This window comes from Lasioglossum baleicum, chromosome 11 (assembly GCF_051020765.1).
Source record: "Lasioglossum baleicum chromosome 11, iyLasBale1, whole genome shotgun sequence".
Lineage (NCBI taxonomy): Eukaryota > Metazoa > Arthropoda > Insecta > Hymenoptera > Halictidae > Lasioglossum > Lasioglossum baleicum.
This window is the reverse complement of record NC_134939.1, coordinates 7132416-7147594: the sequence shown is the minus strand read 5'-3', so window position 1 is coordinate 7147594 and position 15179 is coordinate 7132416. Positions and strand designations below refer to the sequence as shown.

Here is a 15179-nt window from a genome sequence, read left to right as displayed (position 1 = left end):
TCACTCGACGAGACGCCGGGTCCTACACCGAGTCACCAGGTACCCCGCACACTCGGCGAGACGTCGACTCCTGCCCCGAATCTACCGCAACCCCGTTCACTCGACGAGACGTCGACTCCTGCACCGAACCACCTCGTACCCCGTTCACCCGACGAGACGTCGAATCCAACACACAACCTCCACGTACACTGCTCCTGCGACACGACGTCCCCTCCCACACAGAATCATCACCGACACCGATCCTGCGACGAGACGTCGCCTCCTGCACAAAACCCGCGAAGATACTGACCCCGCGGCGAGGCGCCGTATCCTGCACCGAATCGCTCCCCACGACTACTCCTCCGCCAAGATCCTGCGATCTCCTAACAGCTATCGAAGCTTATTCGCGAGGTAGCGAGCACCGAATTTATCGGAAAACGTAGTTCGTTTATTTACACCTTCACACCACAGCTTCCCGCTCCGATTTACCCCTCGCCACCAAGCGAACCCCGGCACGACGAGTTATCTGAGCACCAAGGGGATTCCGTGCCGACCAACCGATTCTCCGAAGAATCGGCCCCGTTATAAATTATCCGATTGACGATTAATAATCGTTAATCGCAATTAACGACTAAAGTAGAAATTTAATCGTTAACCGCAATTAGCGACTAAACTAGGAGATTAATTGTTAGTTGATTAATTGTTAGATTAATTTTTTGCTCAACACTGGCCTCGAGCAAATGAAATTTAAAGGGACATTTGTTGCTAGACATAAGTTGCAAAATATGAAAGAATACCTTATATCCATTGTTACAAGAATATTAATCCTGTATTATTAAATGTTACCGTGCCTCACCGTTCTCCCAGCGGATTAAGCGATATACCTATGAAGGACATTATAGCAAGCAAAAAAAAACAGATCAACAACACGTGCGACGGACCCATCGAAGCGAGCGGAATACCCTTATAAATCACGTCATTGATGACCGTAAACAATGTCAAAAGGAATTTCTACCCACTTCTCAACCTGAGGTCCTTCCGACACACCCCTGTTCAATTAACAAACGCAACATTTCCCCACCTAAATCCACCCCGAAGAAACCCGAGGTGACAGCCGCAGTATTATTTTGACCATGGTCTGAGTAACTTCTTCCCGGTCGCTGTCACGATTTCGGAAAGTGTGTCGTGTAGTGTCCAGTGATTGTGTAGAAGTGTGGTGTTTTGTGCTTCATCGTTAATAAGACGTATTCGCAAAAATGGCAGTGTTCACTTGATTCGACGGAGGAACAGAAGATTCTGAAAAATTTGTGAGTACCTATAGTTAACATTCGTATTTTATACATTAGCGTCTAACCGCAGAAAATCAAAACCGCGCTGTTTCCGCGCGATTTTATTTACTATGGTTGCTATGAGAGCGTTCAGGTGTTTTTGGTGTTTTTTTGCGACGTGTGGCTTCTTTCAAACTTTTTCTCTTCTGGATGAGTAGAAGGCGTTGATGTAAAAAGAAAACTTTAACAACAATTTTCTTTGTCATAAACAATTTTGCGGAAAGCTCTCACAAACATTCACCGATCCAGAGGTGCTGATTCACCCTTAGAACGGATGACCATTACTTTTTATACCCTATGCGTCCGAAGTCTGACTGGGAACCACGACTTTCGCGAACACGCGTACTATATTACATACTTAGCACTCACAGATGCAGTTGATTCGCCTGAGGCGGCGCACGGAACAACGGAGATAGCCGAACCGGCGAGGATCCTCGCGAGGGAACGCTAGACAGCGATCGGTTGAATGGATGGAAGACAGGCGGCCTCCTCCAGGAAGTCTGCTTTCGTTGTACATACCTCTACCGCTGGAGCCGATGATGGCTGCGGCGTCGTGGCGAGAACAACGATCCGCACTCGTCCTTGGAAGATCACGTCCCTGATGATCCTAGGTGCTCCGTCTTCACGTTCGTTGACGCGCGCGAGCTTTCGTAATTGGTAACGACGCGCCGCGCGTCATGTGATACTCGTATTATAGAACGCGTTGAATTAATGTATTGAAGTCGAGAGAGGCATCTGCGTTTCCCGTTGGAACCAGAGGAATGCACCGAGCAACTGGTTAGGCTCAGTCGTGCGAGGTGGAAATGCAGAAGCAGGTAGAAAGTAAATTGAAAAGGAGAGTATCACAAACGCGAGGATGTGGGGAGAAGAACTAAGCGAGTCTCACTTATTAAATGAATAACTGGGTGTATATTGTCACGTACGCGCGAAAATAGAATTACAATTATTAAACGAGGATTAGAATTAGAAGCACGTGGAATGGTAAGACCGTTCGAAGGCGGATGAGAACGACTCGTCGGAGTCCGGAACGGGACTTCCAGGAGGCAGCGAGCCTCGCTGGAGTCTAGAACGAGAGTGACAGACTGACTGTATGAACTGAACGCTTTTTGGGATCGTGTCGTTGAATGTATAGGTGTTAGGGGGTATCTTATCTTCTACGCGATACGTCGTTAGACATAACAGGTGTACTCATGTCTTATATTCCATGCTTAATTTGACGCTGCGGATGTTATGAGATATGAGGTTGATAACTACAGAGAATGATATGCGATACCGCTACGGGCAATATCGTGAGAATGTTATAAGACTATAGAAGAGAAGATACGTGAGAATATTATATGCTTATCCACTTGGTTCTTAGTGACGCGTTATGTCGCGACGTCGATACCGTTCGTATCGACAACATTTTTTCGAAAAAGCTCATGCAATAATGAAGTACGCGAGATATGTCGTCTGTAGCACCGCATGAATGGTATTACGTCGCGGGATAACACGTCCGTGACACCAGCGCAAGCGACATTGCGTCGCGTGATAACACGTCTCTGATTTGTACATGTGACCCTATACGAACGGTATAATAGGGCGACATAATTATGTCGCGACTAGGACACTCTTGAAAAAAATTCGTGATGGACAACATTTTTTCAATTTCGAAAACATCTAGAATAAAAAATCCGAAACTATGAATGTATTCATTAAACCGAATATAAATGATTACTGGGTTCTCGAAATTTTCGGGAATCCCGATAAATTCGAGAATCCCTATTTTTTCGAGAATCCCGATAAATTCGAGAATCTCGAAATTTTCGGGTACCCGTCCCGATCTCGATAAAATTTCTTATTATATAGTTATGGGTTCTCGCACACCCCTAGTCGCGACATAACACGTCCGGGGGAACGAAGTGGTTTTAATAACTATAATACATGTATAACTTTTATTAACTATACTTATTTTCAGCCTCCAACTGCAGTCATTCTAGGGATTCTTACATCTTTCAATGCCTGTCGTTTTTTCCCGCATCAACCGATTTCTATGAAACTTTCACAGTGCATATAATTGACACGGATCTAGAAAATGTATTTTTTAAAATTTCAATATAGGCCCGCATAAAAATGTTGTAAAATGCAACTTTTAGTATTTTCTCTACAATTCCAACCAAATGCAATTCTTGAAAAAATTTCTTTTCACATCCTGTAGTAAACTAATTGCTCTAGCTTTCCAGAAAAGTTCAAATCGCGTAATCGAATATTAACAAAGTTATCGTTTTTTTTTTTTAGAGGGTCCGAATAATAATGGGAGTCACTGTACGTCTGTTTCACTTTAAATGACTCACCCGGTATACCCCTACAATGACGGGTGGTACTTGTCTGTCAGTACCCTTGGAATGAACGGATGGTACTTGTCAGTACCTTTGGGTCATATTCGTGTTTCGTCATCGTCCAGTTGGTCGTGCGTATGTTTCGGTTTTAACTAAACAGATATGCGGATTTGTCTAGGGTGGTTCTGTGCGTTTGTCTAGGACGGTTCCTGCCAGAGTGGAGCCAGCTCGCATAATAAACCAGACGGAAGAAATGCTAAAAGAGCGGGGCCCCCTCTGGCTCTCCAGTGGGCCAGAAGTTGAGGGTGGAAAGGGCATAAACCCTGGACGTGTGGTTTTTTTTAGTGGGTATTGGGGAAACCGAAGACGAGTTTTTCTCAAGTCCCATACTACCCCCTGGGGGGGGGGGGGTTACGCAAATGTATTTTTTCTATACGTCCTTGAACTAAAACAAAAAAAAGGACGGCTCCTGCCAGAGATGATCTTGAACATCTGTTCGTCATCCGTAACAGAGATAATATTATTTAAAGATTTAGATATACAAAACAGTTTTCGAACCTACCTGCATTCACCGGCTTCAGTTCGAGTAATTGAGGTTTCGTTAATACTAATTGGCTTTAGTTGTGGGATTTGGATCGTAGAAGTTGAAGTTTGTTTTTAAAATGATTTGAGAGTTTTGATTTGATAATAAATAAACAAAAATATATTCTGAGCAACAAATGTAGGATACATACAGTTACAAGGATCTTATTATTATAAATTGTTAGTTATACTGTTAAGTTAGTATACTTTTCGGGAATGATTGGTTTGGGGTGTGGTGGTTGATCCTCGTGGTTGGGGTGGAGGATGTTAAATAGAATTCCAGCGGGTATTCTTCTTTTTACACAAACTTCACTTTCTAGCTTGTTCGAATATATTTAAAAAACTGACTGACTGTAATGACGAGCGGAACTACATTATTGAATGAATATCGAAAGGATTTCAGATGCTGACTGACTGATTGTCCTGATGAGGAGCTGCCCCTTCTTATAGACGGGTCAATCCATTGTTCTAAGATTAATCTTCATGGGGTGAGTGCATCCTCAGCAATTTTTCGTAATCGCTTTTCTTATAAAGTCGTCTTCAATTTGGCCGGATGCATAATCTTCATTTCCTTCTTATCGTCCTCCTGGCTGCATCATGTTGCTCTGCACATTCTCTCAGGTAGTTGGTGTCAATCTCGGTTAATTCTTTGAACTGATTAGTTCAGTCGGGGATGAGTTTCTTCTGAACTATCTTTTACATTCTTCAGCGATGAATAGGCTCAACGGATGTTGCGTTTAATTATTCGCTCGCATATTATAATATTTCGGATTATCTCCTGTGGTATAAGTGAGATTTGTTTATTAAAATACATTTCTTTCGTGTGTGTGTTCTTAATTTGTTCAATGAAGTTTCAAATTCAAAATGAGTTTAGGTTTCTGAAATAAATCACATAGGTTATAACAATTCCATGTAGTCCACTGCGAAATGTATCTTATGAGTTTTCCTTAATTCTATCATTCGCAATATGGTATAATATAAGATAATTCTATATTAATTATTAATTACAGTATTTGATATATTATTTCCCGTGCAACATTATTATTATAGAAAGTATAAAAAGAAATTCAGGAAATATACATACATATGTATACATGATTGATCTTATCAATTATTACTAGAATGCAGATCTTTATGCAAAATAAAAATTGTCTGCATCGATTGCAAGAAATAGAAACCAAATTGAATGTCTTCCCTTAATGATTTTAATAGAGGAGAAATCGTATAGTGGCATTCTCAGTTTTTAAAATTGTCCAACAATTTTGAATTCCATCTACTCAATTTTGCTATAAATCAGGCCTGGGCGATGCTGACTCGAAAAACACATGTTGCTGCTTCTCTCGTTCTCTTGTTCGGTAAGACAGTGTCCACCACGTCCACTCCGACAGAGGAGTAGCAGCAACATGTGTTTTTTAAGCCAGCGTCGTCCAGGTCTACTATAAATGCATAAAGATCCGCAGTCTAAGTGTTGCTAATGGCTGGGCCACCGGAAGTGGCACAGGGCACAGGATGTCTAGTCAATGCTAGACAATTAGTTTCGATTGGTGCTAGGTCCTTTTCTCAGACAATGCTCCATCGCAAAAAAACAGAACACGTGGGGTCTTCGTCGACAAGGTTTATGACACGGGCGTGACAAAAAGTCTATTCATGAGAAAGACCTTTTTCACATTTGGCGACCATTCGATGTGCACCTTTCGTTTTCGTTTTCCTCAATAGCCGTCGCGTGTCATAAACCTGGGAAATTCCAGGCTATTGTATATCCCTAAAAGATTTCACCTAAAGACCTAAAATCTAAAATATTCTAAAACATCAAATAACCATTACTTCTGTTTCCGTGCGATTCAAAAGACCAGTAAGTCTCCTAAGAAGAGACAAGGTGACAGAGAGAGAGAGAAGGTTAATTGTACCGACCGGACTATAACCGCTATTTACAGGTAGGTTTGGTATTAATTAAGTTGTAAAGTATATTAGCCGGCAAAAAATCCGCTATTTTCGAGGAGCTTAGAAAACACAGCTGGGGAGACCTGTATCTGTGTTTGAAGGTTTATGACACGCTAATAATCTTTATTGACTTGAAAACCAGGCCCTACAAGAGGCCCGACTTCAATGCTATTTAAAAGAAGGCTAAAAGCAAGCCAAACAAGCAAAATCCAATACACAGAGATTTGTTCTTTGTTGAATCTAAAAATTAAATATGGTTTCTTATTAATTATTTATTAATACCTTTGTTGTAACTAATTTGAACAGCTCGATACATTTAAACAATCCACACGATTTACCATACAATCAAGAGTACGTCTGCCTACTTTGACTTTGACTGTCGTTTACGATCTACCGCGACGCACATGCCGCCGAATTCGATTCGCGAATTCTCTGTCTCATTCTCTCACACATTCTCTCATCTTCCCTCATTCGAGCTATCCACTCGTTCTGTTTAATCATTCGCTCACTCTCACTCGCCAACTTCTTTCTCACTCATTCACTCCTACATACACCACACCTTTTTCATTTCGATTTTTATATATATATATACCTTTTATTTATGTTCATCGTGTTTTTATCAAAATTCATCAAACGGCAGACCTGGGTAAAAATGTATTGAAAATAGTTATTTATGTTGTGATAAGACAATTAGTAATTGAAATAGTATTTTCTTAAGATGTACTGGAAATATTGTATAATTATTTGGAATAGCATTTCATGTGTCTAAATTTCTGTTAATTATTTGGAATTCTATTTTTTACGATTAACACGTTCCATGCCGCATGGATTTTTGTGTGACTAAGGGTAGTGACCGGTCGAGGTTCACTATCGAAAACATCTTAGTCACTATTTATCAGAAAGTAAGTAGTTGGTCATCCTACAATATATAAATACATATTTTTTATCATATACATATTTGTAAAATCAATTAACCTTTCGTCGGGCGCAATATCTGGACCGCCGAGTTCGGGCGCAATGTGCTTGACGGGATAAACACCTAATTAAGTTCATTTATACAACTGCTGTTAGGAAAATAGTGCACTTGGTGCCGTCTACACTCGTAGGGCCGCCCTTTTGGCCCTTCCCAAGGGTGGGGGTGACTGATTCGCTTGTGTTTTCCAGATACTAAATAATCGCGCTGTGCCTCTCAGATCGGTTGCGCCCGACGGAAGGTTAAGTATTTCATTTAATACAGAAATAATATGTAATACAATTGATAGAAACAGTATTCGCAAATATTTGCATTTCCTAGTTGAAAATGTTATTTTGAAATACTATTTAATATTTTTATGGTACATGTACCATCTTCGCCGGATGTCGGCCACAAGAGGACCGTGTCGAAACGTCGTAACGAAGGTGACACCGCAACACCCCGTTGCGCAATCTCGGCGGCGCGGCGCGGCGCGGTGCCACAGTAGGGTAGTTGGCCGAAAAACCAGAAAAAATTATTGTAGCGATATTTATGGGCTCAAGGTCATAAAAAAATAGGTCGTTGGATTCGTCTTGACATCAGCTATAACAGTACGAAATCAAAAATGTATTTTAACATTTAAAAACTCAAAATTATTTTTATTTTTAGTCTAAAAAGAATTTTTTTCGAAATTTTATATATAGAAATTTGTACATGTTTAAATGCTGTTCAACTTTTATTCGAAACATCTTTTCCTCAGATTATCCGAAACCCTTGAAAAATCGCGATAATAGAGTGCTTCCATCGAAAATCTGGAAAAAATGATTTTTGCATGTAAATTATGTTGAAATGATGTAATTTATTATTTTGATGCCAAATATGTAGATTACGTAACTTTTTAATAAGCAAATACATATATAATAATATTTGAAGAAATTTTTAAATTCTCTCACTATTGATTTTCTTATACTTAAATACGAATTTGACTAGTGATCTTAAACAATTAACAAAGTAAATAAGGTAACACGCTAAATATAAATCCCGAACTTTAAATTTAAGACTATGTGTAAACACTAGATAAAATTAGAACTGGAAAAAACTAAAGAAAAACTAAAATATAACATAAAAAAATAGACGCTTTCTGGTGGCACTGTTTCAACTGAATATTAACTGCAAGGAGACGGTTTAGTCGACAATTTAGTTGCTTATCTACAGCATGCCATAAACACTCTCAATATCGGTAATAATCTAAACAATTACCTCATAAGATCTCGTGGAGGACCGGGCGAACGCGTTCGAACGTGAGAAGTTCAGCGTACAGTACATACTACGTAATACGTAGCGACTTTCGATGCTCATTTTAACTTAAATTAGTTGTTGTAACTCTTCAATCCGGAAAAATCCGGAACCAATTCTTTTTGGACTACGATCACAAACTTTTATCATAGTTTTTTTAAGGTCATCGTTAATTTTTATCGGGAAAACTTCTTTTTTTTATTCGATCTTCTTAACGACTGAAGCATATTCAAATGTATTTTTTCAGCCGCTATAAGATGCAATAAAAAAAATAAGTTTTCCCGATAAAAACACATCAACAGCGTTACAGCGCAGCGTTCTTTTGTGTGTCACTTGTTACGCGTGTTTCTAATAAATATACAGTGCCCGAAACTATAAAGTCACTGTGTTTTGTGCCCGTGCGAAATCAATACGGGCCGGTTTATGTACTTCTTTAAGGCCTGGTTTACGTTGTATTTTTGTCCAGAAGAATTTAAAAGTTGTTACACACGTCTTGTTGTTACTGGGAGCTCCAATTCAGCTCGAAATTGTGCTGCATTTTTCCTTTCCTTAGCTGCAGACCTCATTAATATTGAATGTTGTCTCTTTGACTGTTTTTTATTACTACCTTTAATATGATTTTTACCGTAATTTTCACGTAGATTGATATAATTATTAATCACAGTATATGACCGATTAGTTTTCTTAGCAATTGCGCGATTAGAGCATCCCATATCTTTATAAGCATCGATTGATGCTTTTTCTTCACTTGTTAGTACTTTTCCTCTCGGCATTCTCATACACGTGAATCAAATTATAACAAACAGGATTTCTGTGAGTTTTAAAACTAATACTTTTAGAATATTCGCAGTTTTCCGTAGTTCTCTGCTCAGAATACAGAGAAACACTAAGTGACTTTATAGAAACTTCGCACTTGTGTTCTGCACCACACAGAAAAAAATTTTAAAAAACGTAAATAGTAAACATAGCGGTCTAGAGTACGCAGTCCCTCTATCCGAGTGTCTACAAGGCACAAGACCAGATACGATAAATCGACAAAAATGGTGATATTTTTAAAATATCTATGAAAAAGAAGATGATTTTATAGAAATTTCGACCACTGTATAATAACTTCTGCCTACGCGTAGTTGAATCGTTTTCAACTTTTACTGTGACGTGATCTTGAAAAACTTCCCCCTTACTATAGATACCAAATTGTTTTATGCAGATTAGTTTAATACATCTTATTTTATTCAGTGAAATTTGTAAATGTAAGCGTTCGAATACTTTCGTGAGCCACTGTAGATGTGCCCGGCTTCCTGTTTTTCACCCAAAATATTACCCAAATTCATGATTTCACCCTTGACTCATCCTGAAACTCTGCCTCATCCTCGACCTCGATGCTTTATCTGGCCACGTCATCTTCAAAACTCTGACCTTAACATTCTAGCCTTTACAATTCCTAAAAACCCACCATTCAAATTACCCGTTTTCCCTCAACAGGGCAGATTCTCTGTTCTCCCAAGTAAGTACATACTCCATTCGTTCGGCTGTCGTAGCCTGCTGCATATTCCGCTAACGTACAGCTTGTCAAATCTAGCTGTGCGGCTGAATGTCCCCCGCAAGGGGAAATGACCCCGCTGCGCAGTGGTAAATACGCGGAACTTCACAACGATACGTCACCTGTCAAACGATTCACGTTGCGACAGTTCAGTTAAAGAAAGTATAGATAGTGACACAAGTGTATTCACACAAACATATAAACAATTGTTTTGTATGTTTACAGCTGTAAGAAATAATGGACAGTATGCACTTTTGACGAGGTGTGTACTTTACCGTTCAAATGTTGCATCCTTCTCTCGTCGAGTGCGGTCTTTGTTTTCTTCTGCGCATCCCTATGAATTTGGTCAACCGCACACAGCTACATTTGACAAGCTGTACAATACATTATATTGTCAACGTGTTTCCGACTAACAAGGGAACATATTCAGATGCGAAATTCGGATTTTGATAAAACTTTGGGAGTTTATAGTTCTTTGAAAAATATTTGACACGTATTTTTTTTTATCGGCAACCATCCACTTTGAAGGGGTGAAAACAGCCCTCAAAGTTGGGGGTAAAAACCATACTTCTTGAGATATCTCGGAAACCAGAGGTCGAAAAAATTTGAATTTTTTTTTAAATTGTGTGTTTTTCAATGGGCAATGTAGTCGCGCAAGAAAATTTTAACGAAAGTTTTTTGTTTAAACAATATATTAAAAATTTGATTTCTTTTTGTAGTTTCTCTTATTTATTGTTAGTTAATTTTAATGTAAACTTGGGTGCGTGATCTTTGATCCAAAATAGGGGATACATGTTCCAGGATTTTCTTTTTTTTTGCCATTTAACAATAATTATGCATAATGGAATATAGTCTTGCACCTGGCGTTTGGGGGAATTCTGGCTTGTTTTATCGAAATATAAGCATTTAGTCTAAACGTATATAGTATTTTAAACAATACCACTGGATTACATGTCGTTTATTGGTTTATCAGCAGCTAAAGAAGGTGGCGCAGGTACCAGCGTGACGCGGTGCTAATTAATAAAATTTTCTTGCGCGACTACATTGCCCATTGAAAAACACACAATTTAAAAAAAAATTCAAATTTTTTCGACCTCTGGTTTCCGAGATATCTCAAAAAATATGGTTTTGACCCTCAACTTTGAGGGCTGTTTTCACCCCTTCAAAGTGGATGGTTGCCTATAAAAAAAAATACGTGTCAAATATTTTTCAAAGAACTATAAACTCCCAAAGTTTTATCAAAATCCGAATTTCGCATCTGAATATGTTCCCTTGTAAGTTCCATTGTATCTTACGGATAAAATACTAATTAACGGAATACAACACTGGATCGAATAAAATATTATATTTTTAAAAATAATCGCGATCGGGACCACTATTTTACCTAGCTCTGCTCACACGGACAGAGTATGTACAGGTACGCGTGTGCGTAGCGTGGTGGAAGGAAAATGGGAGGCGATACGTCAGCGTGGAGGCTGTCCCTTTGCCGAGCAAGGCCCACTCACGGCTCGCGAGAGACATTTGCCTCGTTCTCCCACTCCCACGTCTTTATTCCGCTAAGGTGGGAGATGACTATTTCAGAGACGTGCCACCAGAAGAGCATGGTATTTGTTTACATCTACAGTTTAAGTAGTGGGGGAACGGACTGAGCGATGGTGGGGACCGTCGGGCTCGTGAATCACGACGAAGAAGTTCAGTTGCAGACCTGCCACAAGAAGCACAAGACGTATCATCCGTGAGCGAACAGTAAATACATAGCTACAAGATTATCGAGACTGAACAGTGTGATAACAAAGTGATTTTCGGCAGAATTGCGGCATTTTCTTCAGAAACATGTGAGTTGAAAGTTTGACTTGATAGCATTTTATAGAATCCCTGGTACTTCGTATTTCTTTTGCACTAACGTTTTCCCAAATTGATCTTGCGATGAATACTTCGAAACTGTTCCATTTATTTAATTGTAGAAAGCTATTGCTAACATATCTGTCGCGAGTTCAAGCTTTTCTTGGCGTAGATAATAGTCTTATATTATTGGGTATACATACGTTCGCATGGCTCAGGGGGGAAACACATCATCAAGTAAACGGTAGTCGTCCCGAGTGTTCGAATCCCGCCAACTGCATAAAAATATTATTCGGTATACACGACACTGTTTCGCACATGTCATTGCGTGTCAGCCTTGTCGTAAAGTCTCTGCTCCCTGGAATATTCATATACCAGGTGACAAAAGATTTGTAATTGTATTGTCTTAACCTCTGATACCGGTTTGACGTTTGTACGTCAACATAACCTCATCACCTGTGGCGGTTCGATGTATGTATGTAAATACCTACTCTTGTACCTTTCCGCTTTCTTTTCATTAAACTCTCTTCTTCTCTCTCTATATTGCACAATATAAACAATATTAATCTCTCAATATTTCTCTAAATATTACGAACACACGGTATTGTTTCAATGGTTGCATGATCGGCGGAATATGAGTAGGATCCGTTTCAGTCATATGCGCAGTAGATTCTTAAATTCGTCTGTTGTCACTTACATTCTTAAATGGTGCCAAGTATAGATAAATACCGGAGAAAGTTAATTAGTTAAAGTCGAAATCATTTAATCATAAGATTGTGTTATGAATTCTGGGGGGACTTGTACCAATATTTTTCAGTTATATCTTCATAACCGTTATAGAAACCGAAATATCAAATGTACACCGGGATATTTTCCTATATCTATCGCTGATATTTTCGGGTTTTCAAATATATAGGATAAATTAACTGCTTCACGACCATAAACGAGATATTCCTCCACGATTCGCATGTCTTTAGTGACAGATATGTAAGTGCTTGTGCCTTGGTTCTCATTTGGGGCTCCAGCGAGGTGAAAATGCTATAGTTTATGTTGTTGCGTTCAAGTTGCCAACCGGGTACCCATATACTGGATTTCTTTCAACAAACTATTTAATGTTAATGTTCCTCTAAAAATATTACTTCCTCTGTCCCATAATGACAGTAGCAGTTGATGAATTTAATTTGTCCCATAATAATAGTAGCAAAAGAAAATAAATATACATAGAACGCAACGTTTATTATCAAAAAACTAGGTTACATTAAACAATAAATGGTAATTATTTACAAAAGCACCACCCTCTCCGATTTTGATAAAATTTATATATGATATAGATATGGACATTTTGAACAACTTTTTCCTTTTCCAATATAGGGGGGTCGCTTTTAGTTTTCGAGATATTTGCAAAAAACTATCGCGAATACTGTATTGAATTTTTCGCATTCCTGGACACTCCGCTGCAACGTAGACCTGTTTAGGTGCGGCGTTTGTTTACATTTTGACGCTGTAGAGATAAGAGAGAAAACAGGGGGGGGGCGGAAAGGGCCAGCCTGATACCACACACACCCACCCAGTACTTAACACGCACCCACTGTTTCTAAATTATACTCTAGATTCTTACGTATTTTCACGTGCTGATTACGAATAGGATAGTGAAAATTGGTGCAAATGTTAATTTCTTAACGGAAACCTTCTTTTTAAAAACACTGGGTGCGTGTTAAGCACTGGGTGGGTGTGTGTGGTGTCAGGCTGGCCCTTTCCACCTCCCCCTGTTTTCTCTCTGACACCACACACACACACACCCAGTGCTTAACACGCACTCCCTAAGTTTCAGCTTTAATTTAAAAAAAATTTCATCGCTCTACCTCATTTCTAACGAAAGTTCTTTGATTTTGTCTCCGATTTGGACGAAAGGTCCCACTGTGCGCCATCGCGCAAACAGTTATAATTCGTAATAATTAGGTTAACCTAAAAATTGAAAGATGTGCCAAAACAAATGACAGATGTGAAACATTGATTTTGTTTGAAGAATTCGCAATTTTGCGCTACAACATAACTTAGAGCAGCGTTCGCTAATAATTCCCGTTTAAATATTCACTTGTTACTATTATTATGGGACAGAGGGAGTACAAAATTTCTCTGAATGGCCATTCTTTGCTCGTTAATATTAATTTATAGTCTTAAAATGAGAATTTGTGGAAATATGTTAAATACAAGACGGTTTTAAATCATCTATTTGATGGCTACATAAGGGTTAAGTTGCATTCTACATAGTTTAAGGGAGTAGACTCGTTTTTCCAGGATTACAAGAGTCCGGGATGTGCCTTTTCATTTCTCAATAATGCAAAGAAGGGGGGTTTTCAGTAGTCAAAAGTACTAGAGAAAAGCTCAATCTCGGCGGCGGCGATCGTCTGCAAAAGTCCTATTTTCTGCGAGGCGTAAATTGCATTATTCGGAAGCATAGAGTTGCGCATGTAATATTATCATAAAGGTGCCGAATAATGCAAATGACGCCTCGTAAACGTAAAAATAGGACTTTTGAGGGTGTTACGTTTTAAGGCGGACGTTTTAAGAGATATATTTTAAATTTAAAGATTTGGATAGAGAATAAAACGCAGTTTTGAACCTACCTGCATTCACCGGCTTTGGTTCGGGTAATTGAGGATTTGGATAGTTGAAATCGAAGTTGGGTATACTCTTTTAAAAATGATTTGATATTTCAATTTAGGTAAAAATAAACAAGAATATATTTTGAGCAATAAATTTCGGATACATTGAGTTATTAGGATTGTAAAGGAATAGAAGGGTCGTGGAAGGATATGAAAATTAATGTCACTAGCACTGTTGGTTAAGTGTATAAAGCACAAGTCATTGTCCAGTTTATTTAAAATGAAACCAAAGGAACCGTCACCACTTAGAACTAACTTAAACTAGAACGTAAAGAGTTTAAACAAGAGAAGTGCAAAGGCCTTGGTATTTTAATCGCTCAAGCAAAGCGATTGTTTTAAAGTAGCGAAAAGTGTTAACCGCTCAAGCGAAGCGGGAGTTCGAAGAGCAACTGAGACTCTTCGGGTAATCAGCTGTGCCCGAAGAGTCAGAACGATGCGCGATGGGAGGAGAGGTGAAGAGCAGCCTCTATGGTAGAGAATCATTGTTATGATTTTGGCAACCCCGTTACCTCTCTCTCCCCTGGCCTATAATAAGTCGCGTGCCGCCGCCGCGGAGCTCGCGCGATCCGCAACAAGGATCTTATCGTGTAAATTGTTAGTATGTATTTACCGCACAGTAGATTTCGCTCGTGGGGAAGTGAACAAACGGACTCGGTCGCTTCTATAGCGTAAGGCCTAAGGGATGACATGGTTGAAGATGATGAAAGTAAATAATATTGAGGATTAATAATCCGG

At 39.2% G+C, this 15179-nt stretch overlaps 1 protein-coding gene across 3 annotated transcripts in view; it reads left to right on the top strand.

Moving 5' to 3' along the window:
* Positions 1–307: 307 nt before the first annotated feature.
* Positions 308–15179, top strand: part of LOC143213354 (uncharacterized) — a 29936-nt gene continuing 15064 nt past the window's right edge. For 2 of the 3 annotated variants that reach the window (XM_076433111.1, XM_076433110.1), the window contains exon 1: positions 11559–11771. The gene's annotated coding sequence lies outside the window, so the exon portion shown is untranslated. Of the gene's footprint in view, positions 1287–11558; positions 11772–15179 lie in introns of those variants that run through there. The other variant, XM_076433112.1, reaches the window with a different exon arrangement.